Source organism: Osmia lignaria, unplaced genomic scaffold (assembly GCF_051020975.1).
Source record: "Osmia lignaria lignaria isolate PbOS001 unplaced genomic scaffold, iyOsmLign1 scaffold0016, whole genome shotgun sequence".
NCBI lineage: Eukaryota > Metazoa > Arthropoda > Insecta > Hymenoptera > Megachilidae > Osmia > Osmia lignaria.
Window position 1 is genome coordinate 12,801,770 of NW_027478168.1, and position 13,142 is coordinate 12,814,911.

The 13,142-nt window shown below is 44.0% G+C and overlaps 1 long non-coding RNA gene across 1 annotated transcript; it reads left to right on the forward strand.

Moving 5' to 3' along the window:
• The first annotated feature begins 9,530 nt into the window (after nt 1-9,530).
• On the forward strand, nt 9,531-11,039 carry LOC143306628 (uncharacterized). The gene is made up of 2 exons (XR_013063989.1): nt 9,531-9,701; nt 10,561-11,039. It is a non-coding gene; the product is annotated as an uncharacterized LOC143306628 (long non-coding RNA).
• Nucleotides 11,040-13,142: the final 2,103 nt, after the last annotated feature.

The following is a 13,142-nucleotide window of genomic DNA, read 5'->3' on the forward strand; positions in this document are numbered from 1 at the left end:
TTAATATTCAAAGTTGGGAATGTCGACTCGGATTTTATATCGATCGTGTCTGAATGTGGCAATTCCGCGGACATATTCTCGATAATTCGTTCCAGCGGTTCTACCACGGGTCTCAATCGTTTTTCGATGACTCTCTCTTCGTCGATGCTCTCCGATTTGAGAGCTCTGCGTTTTTTGCGTACAGCATCGCTTGTTTTAGCTATAGCATTCGCAACTTTACTCGATTCTTTATTATTACTATTATCCATTGCAAAGAGAAGACGTCTACTCGCTAAGCGTTCTATCGAAGGACTAAATGTTTCAGAAAACGGCAAATTCGTTAAATCCTTTTCTGTAACGACCACGTTCCATCGAGCTATCCTTGTCGATTATTACGAAACCATACTTCTGTTCCCAACACTGTGTGCACAATTTACAAAAATTTTCGTACGACATATCTGTATTTACATGATCATTATAAATGTGGCGTAGATTCGTGCCATCTTGTTTGAACACGATCAAAAGGTTGGCATTGTCGCGAATTAGGTGTTTCGGTATTCTCGCGTAAGTCTGACAGAGATAAAAACAGTCCACGCGCGAGTGCCTGTCCATAGCGAAATATTCTCTTATCACGTCTTGCTTGTCGCATGCAACGTCATCGAATATAAACACCGAATCGGGCAGCGCCTCGTTCGGTGGCACGACTTCGGTATTATTTGAAAATGAAAAGTATCCGATTTCAGGAACGTTTGTCAAAATTCGTTCAAGATATTTGTACTTTGGTTGTTGCAATGATTTTGAGTATACATATACGTTATTGAATCTTACACCGTTCGGGCTCTCGATCAGACTGATTACGACGTTCGTTTTACCGCAGTTCGATGGACCGCAAATTATACCACGTATCGTATTCGGCAAGAGGGGTCCGTGTCGTTGCCGATGATCGTCCATGCGTGTTGTCCTCTCGTCTACATCGAGAATAATGATAGACAGGGGCTGCTTTACGAAACGCATATCGTCTATATAATAACCATATATTTAATGATTCAGCCTCTTTATAGGTTGTGGAAAAGCTGCTTGCCCGCGTCGTGAACGCGCTTTAGCCGCGATTAACCCTTTTTGTCCGCGGCGTTGGCGGGCACGCGGTGGTGGCGGGCACGCGGAATGCAATTCGTGACCGAGCCATCAAATACGCATCCAAGCAGCAACGTGACCGAAAGTCTGCCTCGACGACGCTCGCTCAATCTGTATTAGATTGCACATCGACACGTGTCTACCTGTAAACATGGATTTCACCCTACCCCCACTCATGTTAACCGCGTCAGCAAGCCGTCGAAGAGGCATCCAAGCAAAACGCGACCAAAAGTCTGTCTCGACGATGCTCTCTCTATCTGTACCAGATTGCACATCGACACGTGTCTGCATGTAAACATAGATTTCGCCCTACTCCCTCGTGTCTTTGAAATAGAAGAACATTCCTTTGTATCTCCTACATTGGAATATGAAACATAAACGTTACACATAGGTACAGTCGTTCTAGGTAAAACAACATTAAGACGCATAAAGTATATTTTTACTAAATAGATTTTATTATTTTACAGTAATGAACAAAATTAATAAATGATATTAAATGTTTCGTGTTTTAAGACAAATGTAACAATTTTTCTTTTTCGGTGGAGGTCCATCTATGTGCGTGTCATCCCCCGGCCGGTTATAATGTTCCATACACAGCTCTTCATCTGCCTCCTTCCTTTTTTCAACCACCATTCTTTTAATATCGATACGTTTCTCATAGCACATGCTCCGTTGTGCGCGATGCATGCCATATGTTTATCCATCCATCCATCCTGAATATGCTGGCTCTTGGTTGGGAAATTCGGTAGATCGTCATCTTTGTTCAAAACCTCTATATTGATTGGACTGACTGAAGGATAAAGTTTCTTCAGCCATTTTTCTTTCTCAATGCCCTTGACGTATACAGATCCATGAATACTATCTTTCAAACACGAAGCGGCACACTCTTGAAGGCGTGAATACGGCACGGTACCATCGTCCCACTCAAAACCATGATGATTTTGCGTCAACCATTTTATTTGTCTTAATTCTGCTTTCGACAATTTTCTCTCAGCAAATGGAGGCGCAAAGATGAAACATTGTACACGATTCCCATTCTGGAAGATTGCAAATTCCTTTACGAATAACTCGTTCGTATCGCTTTTGAAGCCTTGAATGTCCACGAATGTTGGTACGTTCATTTTGATTAGTTGAATTTGTGGCGAAAAATGACTGGTTTTGCTGTGGAATAATCTCATATAAACCCTCTTCCACTTAAGAGAGTTTGCGCACTACATTGGTCAGTAGATTGTACTGCACGATACGATCGTGTAATGATCAAACAGTAAGCGCTAGTATTTTCAGGAACGTTTTCACTACACTCAAAATCGATTCTTACATCGATTGTAGCGCTTTTTATCGATTCGTTCTGATGCGAGCAATCAATGACAACGAACGGGCCGTAGCCAAAAAAGAGTATCTTATCGTATAGAGCTCCGTCATCACCATTACTGCACATTGCTCCGTAATATGACTTTCTGAATTTTGCATACATGTCGTAAAGGACAGAGTATCTATTTTTATTAAAGTCAAGATTCAAATTGTCATACGGATATAAATCCGAATTTAAATACAATCGAAAATTGGTGAGTTTGCAGTCATCAAATTTGGTGATATGTCTATTGAGCCTATTTTTTTTATCCGTTTGTAATGCAAATATTACATGTCGTGGTTTTTCTAATTGCGTAGCTGCTTTAATGCTCCATGTATGTTTAGTGGTTGCTTGTAACATTGAATACTCGTATAAGTCCCAGGAACGGTAACTCATAATTATCGTTTGACCGTTTTCAAGGATGCGCAACAATGAAAGTTTGTGCCTTTCTTCGAGCGTGACATGTGGCATCCTCCACTGTACTTTGTATAGTTGCAGCGTGTATTTTGCACCATCTGTTCCAAAAATAGCGTTTTTGTCGTCTCGCGACCGAATCAGATTCAATTCATGATGCGCATTAATCACTATTCGTTTGTAATCTTCGCAGAAACCGAGCAGCATATTTAGAGGAACACAAAAGTCAAAGTAGCCTCCTGCATTGGGTATGTCTATCCAGCCAGCGTTTTCAAGCATTTTCGATCTTGTCGTTGTCAACGATACTCGATTTTTTATCATAGTTGTTATTCCAACGTTTTTACAACGATCAATCTCCACGCCGTTGATTCATATCGAATTTCATCAAACATAAATGCGGCGCAATTCATTTCTAGTCCAACTGAAGTTCCTGCAACATTGTCATCGTTGAGAATGAGTTTTCCTTCGACGTAAAGGTAACTCTCACTAGGAAACGTGTACAAATCTTGTTGTTGAATGGGAATTCGTATTTCATCATTGTTTCCGAACGTTGTGTTGGCGTATGGGCTGTAACTATGTAATTCGATCTTTGTAATTCGATCATCAGAAATCGGTAAACTAGCAATGTTCAATGGATCCATCATTTTCGTTTCTTAATCACAAAACCCAACGATTGCAGAAATTGCGCGTTTTTGTCGCTCAAATCTTGCGATGTGTTCAGTTTGGAGATATTGTCCTTACTAAGTGATTGTAAAGAGTCATCACCGTTTAATACATGATTATCATTCCTGTAACCGTGGCAATTGCTGCAGCAAGTACAGTTTGAGCGTTTGTGATTGCAGTTCTGGTTCCATCCATTTTCTAACGATTCTTTTAGCAACTCGTTCAACGGGGCGCCCAATAATGCATTCGGCGGATTGTTGATCGGTTGAATTTTAGCATCTGTGCACAACAGCATTATTTCTAGTAATGTTTGGCATAAGTGCTGCTTGTTCTCTTGAAAGGCTATTAAATGAATGGATATTTAACGTATATTAAACGGCCGCGTCGTCGGAGCGTTCCACGATGTGCTCTTGCGGTGTGTCCGATTTGGATATATTTCCTCTACTGAATGATTGTATAATTGTCATCGTTTTTACATCATTATCCTTACTGCGGCTGTCGTAAAATGTTCAGCATGCCATTCGAGCCGTTCGAGCCGTTCAGCGAGCCGTTCGAACCGTTCGAGCCGTTCAACGGAAAGCCGTTCGAGCCGTTCAGCGGGCCGTTCGAGCCGTTTAACGAGCCGTTCGAGCCGTTCGAGCCGTTCGAGCCGTTCAGCGGACCGTTCGAACCGTTCAACGGGCCGTTCGAGCCGTTCAACGGGCCGTTCGAGCCGTTCAACGAGCCGTTCGAGCCGTTCAACGGGCCGTTCGAGCCGTTCGAGCCGTTCAACGGAAAGCCGTTCGAGCCGTTCAGCGGGCCGTTCGCGGGTCGTTCAAGCCGTTCGAGCCGTTCAGCGGGCCGTTCGAGCCGTTCAACGAGCCGTTCGAGCCGTTCGAGCCGTTCGAGCCGTTCAACAGGCCATCGATTATGTTTATATTCATGCTATTTTTTACACCGCCTAATGTGAAGCCTCACTCTCACTTCTTCTCCACGGAAATTTATCAGATTATTGTTTTGATCGGTAATGCGTATACTAAGGTGATCAATGGCTCTCACGATAACGGGAAGATAAATGACGTTCGTAGGTCTTTCCGAAATTTTATATCCTGCGGCACGCGCGGTGAAAACTCATGAATGGTATGAACACATTGACCGTTGCTATACGCACCAGTTGTAATATTACATTCGATCCTCAGCACATTTACTTTCATAATATTTACCGGTATATCCGACTCGTGCCATTGCCCCGGCGGTAATATGCGATATGTAGAAAACCCGAGAAGCGATCCAATATTATTTGGTTTGGTAAAATCAATTGTATTGTTTAAGTTTAGATTGTTTAACTGCTATCGGGGTGACTGAAGCTTCCAGTTATTAGTTTGTAAATGGTCAGTTTATTTTACGGTCACAGAATAAAGTTGATTTAGTGTACTTGAGTGATTTTTGCATAGAGTTGCAACCCGTTCCTCTGTGTCCGCACTCCGTTGGTCTCTCTCTCTCTTTCTTTCTGTTTCGCGATCCTTTCTCTGCCGTTTCTTTCGAATAAGTAAGGTAGCACGTAGCTCGTGGTAAGAAAACCAGTGGATCGAGAGAGAAAGAGCGGCGGCGGGGACAGCAGAGGGGCGAGCGCTTTACAAAGCGGTAACAGGAGAACTATTGACTGCCAGCAGTTATCGGTCGATAATTCCGATTCCTAACATTCCGCCCGCCTTCGTCTACACGACGAACGACTAGTGTTGGTGAAGTCATTGAAGATGCAGTTTAGTTCCCTGCCGGCGTTGTCGGGAATAAGCAAAGTTTGGTGACAGGTCGCTTCAGCGTCGCGAACGGTGTTCTAACCAGGACGACTCGAACCTTGTTGTCATCACCGGGGTACGTCTCGATTATTCGACCGATCGGCCATTTGGTAGGTGGAGTAGCTTCCGACGTAACCATACACAGGTCGCCCGGTTGCGCGTTAGGTTGAGGTTGAGACCATTTGGTACGAGCCTGAAGATGCTGCAGGTACTCCGCCGCCCAACGTTTCCAAAAGTGGTCGCGCATCTGTTGGAGTAACTGCCAGCGTGTTAAACGTGCCGGTTTTTGGTCGATCAGCGACGGTTCAGGCACGGCTGTGAGCGGAGCTCCTACGAGAAAATGACCTGGTGTTAAAAATTCATTACAATCAGGGTCAGTTCCTAAGGGCGCCAGGGGGCGAGAGTTTAGGCACGCCTCAATTTGAGCCAGAACGGTGGACATTTCCTCAAACGTCAGCGGTGTCTCCCCCACCACTCGCCTCAAGTGAAACTTCATGGACTTCACTGCTGCCTCCCAAATACCGCCGAAATGAGGGGCGGCCGGAGGGTTGAATTTCCATGTTGTTCCGTCCAGTGCTAAGGAGCTAGCCAGTGTATTGAAATCAAATTTCGCGGCAGAGAAGAGCCGACGCAGTTCTCGATCGGCGCCAACGAAATTTGTACCTTGATCGCTGGTAAGAATGGAACACATTCCTCTGCGAGAGACAAAGCGGCGATAAGTTGCAAGAAAAGCATCAGTCGTATAATCCGATACCAGTTCTAAGTGAATTGCTCGAGTGGAAAGGCAGACAAAGACAGCGACATAGGCTTTGCGAGTGTGGTGTCCTCGTCCGGGACTAGTTTTTATGAGGAAAGGCCCAGCGTAATCGACACCGGTATTTGTGAATGGCCTAGTCGGTCGTACGCGAGTGGTGGGGAGATCAGCCATTTGCTGCTGCGTAGTTTTCGCGAGCCATCTCCAGCAAGTTATGCACGAGTGAATGTAAGTGCGTACAGAGCGTCGAGCGGCCAAAATCCAGTATCGTTGACGAAGAGATGCTAAGGTAAGTTGTACTCCGCCATGAAGAGTTTTTTCGTGAGCTTCGCGGATTAGTAGAGTTACGAAGTGACCTTTAGTTGGCAGAATAATTGGGTGTTTTTCTTGAAAATCCAGTAACGAGTGTTTTAAACGTCCGCCGACTCGAAGAAGTCCGTTGTCGTCGACGAAGGGGTTAAGTCGGACAAGAGGTCCGCGAGAGAGAGAAGCAGACTGTGCAAGAAGAGCCTTTTCCGTGGAAAACGAGATTGTTTGAACGCCGCGAATTAAGGTGAGTCGTGCTTTGTGAATTTCGCATGCACTTAGAACGTTTCGATTTTCGAACGTCGTTTTTTCGACCGCTTCCCGTTTTCGAAAGCGTAAGCACCAGCTTGCGATTTTACAAAGTTTTTGCATTGATGAATATCTGCTTATGAACTCTTCCAGAAACGAGGTACCAGAAACGATCGCGCAGGACGACCTTACCATCCGAGCTTCCTGATCCGTAACCAGATTTTTTAGAAGGTATTTATCCAGATTGTGGTTTCGTAGAGAAAGAAAAGGGGGTCCTTCCCACCAGAGTTTACATGAAGCTATTTTTTCCCCAGATATTCCGCGAGAGGCAACGTCGGCCGGGTTCTCGGCGGAACGTATGTGTCGCCAAGTTGTTTCGGGTAGCGTTGTTTGAATTTCTGAGACCCGATTGGCGACGAAGGTCTTCCATTTGGTAGGGTGCTGTTGCAGCCAGCTAAGAACAATGGAAGAGTCCGACCAAAGATGAAGAGAGCTTTTAGGTAAGTCCAGAGTAGTTTTTACAGTTTTCATTAAGCGAACCAGTAGTGTAGCTGCGCACAGCTCAAGTCGTGGCAGCGAAACTTGCTTTAGGGGAGCGACTCGCGTTTTTGCCGCAATTAGATTGACACGTAGGTCGGATTCAGGGCTTTCCGGAATTACTCGTATATAGATAACGGCTGCATAAGCCTTCTCAGAAGCGTCGGCAAACCCGTGAAGTTCATAAATATTTCCTATTTGCGTTACCGAGATCCAGCGAGGAATTCTAAGGGAGGAGAGAGCGTTCAGTCCCGCATGGAAATTTATCCAGAATGTTTGTAGTTGATCCGAAAGCGGATCATCCCAGTTTAAGTTTAAAAGCCATAATGATTGCATAAAGATTTTTGCCAGAGTGACCACCGGAGCTAAAAGACCCAAGGGATCGTAGAGACCCGCTATCTCGCTAAATACCATTCTTTTAGTGACAAATTGAGTATCTGACCGTGGCCGAGTAGAAAACAAAAAGCAGTCCGAGGCAGTGCTCCATTTCAGACCCAGAAGTGTTGAGACACTGTCGAAGTTACATGATCGGTCGGAAGAGGAGGCGACATAATCCGCTGGCAGCTTGCTTAAAAGTTCAGTATTGTTTGAGGTCCATTTCCGCAGTTTGAAGCCGCCCGCCCTCAACAACTCGATCAATTGTTGCTGAAGCTGCCTGGCCTCTTCCAGATTATCTGACCCCGAAATTACGTCATCAACGTAAACGTCGTTTCGGAGGCAATGAGCTGCCAGTGGATTTGCCTCCTCTTCGTCCCTACTCAGTTGTTTGAGCGTGCGAATTGCAAGATATGGAGCGCACGCAGTTCCGTAAGTTACTGTTAAGAGACGATAGCTTGTTACTGGTTGATTAGCGTTGCTTCTCCAAACGATTCTCTGGTAATCACAGTCCTTCTCATCCACCCGAATTTGGCGGTACATTTTTTCAACATCTGCTGAGAAAGCTATGGCGTGCTTGCGCCATTTTAAGAGTATTGAGAAGATTTCGGGAAGAAGATTGGGACCTGTGTGAACCAAGTCGTTTAAAGAAACACCCGTTGAAGTTTTAAACGACGCGTTAAAGACTACTCTCAGTTTTGTAGTTGAACTTGATTCTCGTAGCACGCCGTGATGCGGCAGATAGTAGGCTGATTTTTGTATTTTTATCGGTTCAGGGATGCGCTCCATGTGACCCAAGTCTTCGTATTCAGACAAGAAATCGCAATAGGCTTTTTGAAGATCGACATCGCGTTGAAAGCGTTTTTCAAGTTTTGAGAGGAGAGCACTTGCGGCTTCCTTGCTTTCGCCTAGCTCTGAAGACGAAGATTTAAAAGGTAAACAAACGACATACCTTCCAGATTTTTCTCGCCTATGTGTTTTTACAAAGTGATCCTCACACATTTTTTCCTCCTCGGTTAACAGATTAGATTTTGAGGGAATTTCCTCAATTTTCCAAAAGCGAGTAAGCGTCTCAACCAGATCTGATTCTCGCATGGAACACTGCAACGAGATAGCTAGATTAGTATTGTTGTTTGAGTTTGTAGAGTGCCTTAACGGCCCAGTTAAAATCCACCCAAGTGAGGTGGCTTGAGCGATTGGCGTGTTAGGTGGGCCTTGTTTTAGACCCGCTCTTATTATTTGAGCGTAGATATCCGCTCCCAAGATTAGATTAATATGCCGCGAAGAAAGAAAGTTAGGGTCGGCCAGTTCTAATCCCTCCAAATGAGCTAATGTGGAAGGACACGAAGATTTCGCCGCTTGGTAGGACGATAGTTTTGGAAGAACGTATGCCGAGAGGCGATACGATATAGTTTGGTCCACGCGAGAAAATATGCGAAGAGAGACCCTACCTTTCGTGTAAGTTTGCGTCTTTCCGACGCCAATAACCGGAATTTTATCAGGTACCCGCTTTAGATTTAGAATCTGAGCCACGCTCTCCTCCATCAAAGAAACCTCTGAGCAAGGATCGATTAAAGCTCTCACTACCACTCTCCTTCCCTGGTCGGACTCTAGCATTAGTTCCGCGGTAGCAAGTATGACCGATACAGCGGAGGTTACGGAGCAGGAAGTCATTGCGCAATGTGCAACCTTTTCAGAAATTGAAGCGGATGGCTCCTGTTGCGGATCGTCGATCGTCTCGCGATTCGAGTCTGGCACCTGTTTGGAAAGAGAAGAGCGAGCAGCAGAAGATTGTTCAAAATTATAATGAAGAGAGGTATGATGCTTACCAACGCAAACTTGGCACCGTTTAGTGGACTTACAAGCTTGTGAAGAGTGTGGAGCCAAGCAATTATAACACAGTCGCTTTTCTGTTACCAGCTGCTTTCTCTCACGCGGATTCATCCCCTTGAAGGTCGGGCAAAACAGAATGAAGTGGTCCTTTTGACAAATGAGGCACCTTCGAGATCCTTCTCCAGCGGTGTGCGTCGCGTGCGCCTTGAGACGAAGCGTGGAGTTGACGGACGTCCTCTTCCCTTGCTTCTGGGCTTCGATTGCGTTCGTAGTTGTTGCTGATGAACCGGATGCTCCTTCCACAGCTTCCAAGGCTCGCAGTTTTGAGGTGAGAAACGTCGTTAATTGTGCAAGCGTTGGAGGATCAGATGTTGATCCAATGGCTGTTTCCCATCCCATTCTTGTTTTGGAATCCAGTTTTTCGGCGGTTATGAAGACGAGCCAGTCATCCCAGTGTTGGACTGGTCGCTTCATGGCCTCCAGAGCTTGGACGGCGTCCGTTGTGCCGTTAAGCAATTCTTTCAGGTCTCGCGCCGATTCTCTTTTCATCGGAGGAAGTGCCGTTAAGGATGCCAGTTGAGAGGTAATCAGGACCAGTAAGTTTTGATAGCGTTGCGTAATTGCGTTCCAAGCCCGTTCAAAGTTGTCACCGGCTACTGGTATATGTTGCAGTAATTGAGCTGGCTCACCAGATAAGCTTATTTTCAGATAATGTAGCTTTTCAACGAGAGAGAGAGCTTCATTATTAATGATTAAAGATTGAAATAGATCGCGAAAGTTCGACCAGCTGTTGTAGTCACCGGAAAAGCTAGGCAGCGTGATTTTAGGTAAAGACCGGAGAGTTGAAGATCCATGAGATGATTCGGTCTTACCTGCGGAGTTTTCGGCTAGCTTTTCCTCCAATAGGTCCAGCAATATTGCCTTTTGTTGGACGTACGCCTCTTCACCAGCGCCCATGTAGTCCTTTTTGAAATACGGACTGTCCTTTTCGGTTGCTGCAAACGCGTCAAGGAGTTGATCGTGCGTCTCGGAAAATGTATTCCAGTTTCTTTCCAAGAGCTCCAAGCGAGATTTAACCACTCCTTTGGTTATTTTAGCCGCACCCAGCTTTTTCATATTTTCCACCGTCGATGAAATACGTTTGAACAAATCGAGCTGCTTTGTAACGAACTTCTCCATTGTTTCAGGGCAAAAAATATACACAGGTGAGCGACGAGTTTATGCCAGGTGTTTATCTCCACGCGCCCGGTCAAGGACAACCGTTAATTTTTCGCCGTTAATTGGATTAGTTTAAGCCGATTGTAATTAATTGTTGTAATTGGATTGATGTAAGGCTTCACTCACCTCGATTTTTATCCGGCTCGAAGGACCAATGTTTAAGTTTAGATTGTTTAACTGCTATCGGGGTGACTGAAGCTTCCAGTTATTAGTTTGTAAATGGTCAGTTTATTTTACGGTCACAGAATAAAGTTGATTTAGTGTACTTGAGTGATTTTTGCATAGAGTTGCAACCCGTTCCTCTGTGTCCGCACTCCGTTGGTCTCTCTCTCTCTTTCTTTCTGTTTCGCGATCCTTTCTCTGCCGTTTCTTTCGAATAAGTAAGGTAGCACGTAGCTCGTGGTAAGAAAACCAGTGGATCGAGAGAGAAAGAGCGGTGGTGGGGACAGCAGAGGGGCGAGCGCTTTACAAAGCGGTAACAGGAGAACTATTGACTGCCAGCAGTTATCGGTCGATAATTCCGATTCCTAACATGTATAATCACTATATATTTCACTTTTCAAAGTGCTGTTATTTGTACGAAATAAAATGATTTTTGTCTTGTCCATTATTTTCTCTTGCATGTATTTATTTAGCGCTTCGAGTTCGTACAAACCATCCGGTATCGTGATCTCACCATCGGCATCAAAGTAAAATTTATTGTTTGTAAAGTCAACGTTCGGTATTGTGTTGAAAGCTTGAAGATCAACGAGTCCGAGTTCGTAATTATCATCCTTCAAGTCTATAGGTGGAAAGTAATCAGTGCTAAGCACACAATTTTTTCCGCTTAACGTAAACGTCAACGACATCTTTGCAACTGTGAAGACTATGTGCATCGAAACTATTTTATACATTTCCGGCTAAAAAATGCAAGCAGAGTTGTCCGCATACACTTGTATTGATTTTTTGATACTGCGCGTGATTGTATAAAATCGTTACATGGTTTCCGAAGTAGTTTATTAACTCTGTCGGTGGCCTCAGATTTCCAAAAGAGTCGAAATATTTAACACAATTACCTCGCTTTACGTAAGCTACCCAGTGTGTACCAGGACCTTCCGATTCATCTAAATTCACGATACCGCATTCGTTTAAGAACGATTTAGAGGGCAAATTTGTACGCATGAAAACGCCTCGAAAATATGGAAAGTTCAACTTTCGTGCAAAGTTATATAATTGTACATTTGTCATTGCGTCCTGTGGAAGCGTTACAGTTTGCCGAAGCGCTTCTTTTTTTTTTTTCTTTAATTCCTTTTCCCCGTTTATATGGTGCAAGGTAAAGTCCATGTCCTTCCATAACACGATTGTGCCGTTTCACTTCCTCCAGTGTTTTCCGTCCTGCAGATGCATCGTTGACTGCCTTGGCGATACCTGCTGCACCGCCGGCCACCGTGCCCAAAGCCGAAAGGCCTGCAAAAATAGGTACAAGTGCTGGAAGAAATCCCCCACGTTTTGCAACTGGAAGTTTGCGCAATTTCGTCTTCTTCTTCTTGTTACTTTTCCGCGGTGCCATTACTTTCTTCTTTGGCTAACTCTTCGGCTAACAATATTCCAGCAACGCGCGCAGACAAAAGTGTTTTCCAATCTGGTGCGAATTCTTTTTGTGCTAATTCGAAGATCAAATGTGCATATGCACATCGTACGACTATCGTATAGGAAGTGAAATTTTTTCCTGGGATGTTTGGGTTTATATAGGTAGAGAGAGAAGTTGTAAATGATGCAATACATTATGATTTATTAAAGTATAATTTCTAACATAATTTGTAACATAATCCTTTTTTCTCTGATAAGATGCTGCTGATGCGGCTGTTATTATTGCCTGAATACCTAAAGCTACTAATTCGCAATCAATAATTGAATTTGGATCATAAATATCAGTTTCTTTGATATGCCGCACAACCTCTGCAGGCACTTTTACATCCCCGTATTCCCGAACTAATGCAACAAACTCTTTAAATTTTTGTTCCACCGAATACAGATTATCATATAATGCATTATGCATTTCAACTATACAATCATTTAAAATTACCATTTTCTCAAATGTTTTTTTCATCATGCACATACACATATCATTGCTAATCAATTTAATTACTTTTTCACCATATAGCACTCCAAATTCAACACTTATATTATTAAAATTAATATTGTCGCGTGTATGTTTTGAATCGTCAAAGAAGCTGCATACGTTGTCTGCTTCGGCTACAATCAGCGACCATGTGACTATGCTCAGCTCCAGGCGGTTGTTTCGGCTGTCTGATGATACGAGTTGCGGGTAGAAATTGTCGCCAAGTATATTTATGCCGATTTCCAAATACTTTGTACAGAAATCCGTCAATGGATATTTTCGGCCCAAAATTCTGCATGATAATTGTGTTGCGATTCTAGAACAAATAAATACCGTTTAAGTATGTTATTAGAACAAATACCGACAGCGTTAAATGAAATGTGTTTCGAACACTTACTTCACGTCATTCTGATGTTTTGTCATTTTTTTGCGTGCCTCTTCTTCTTGAGT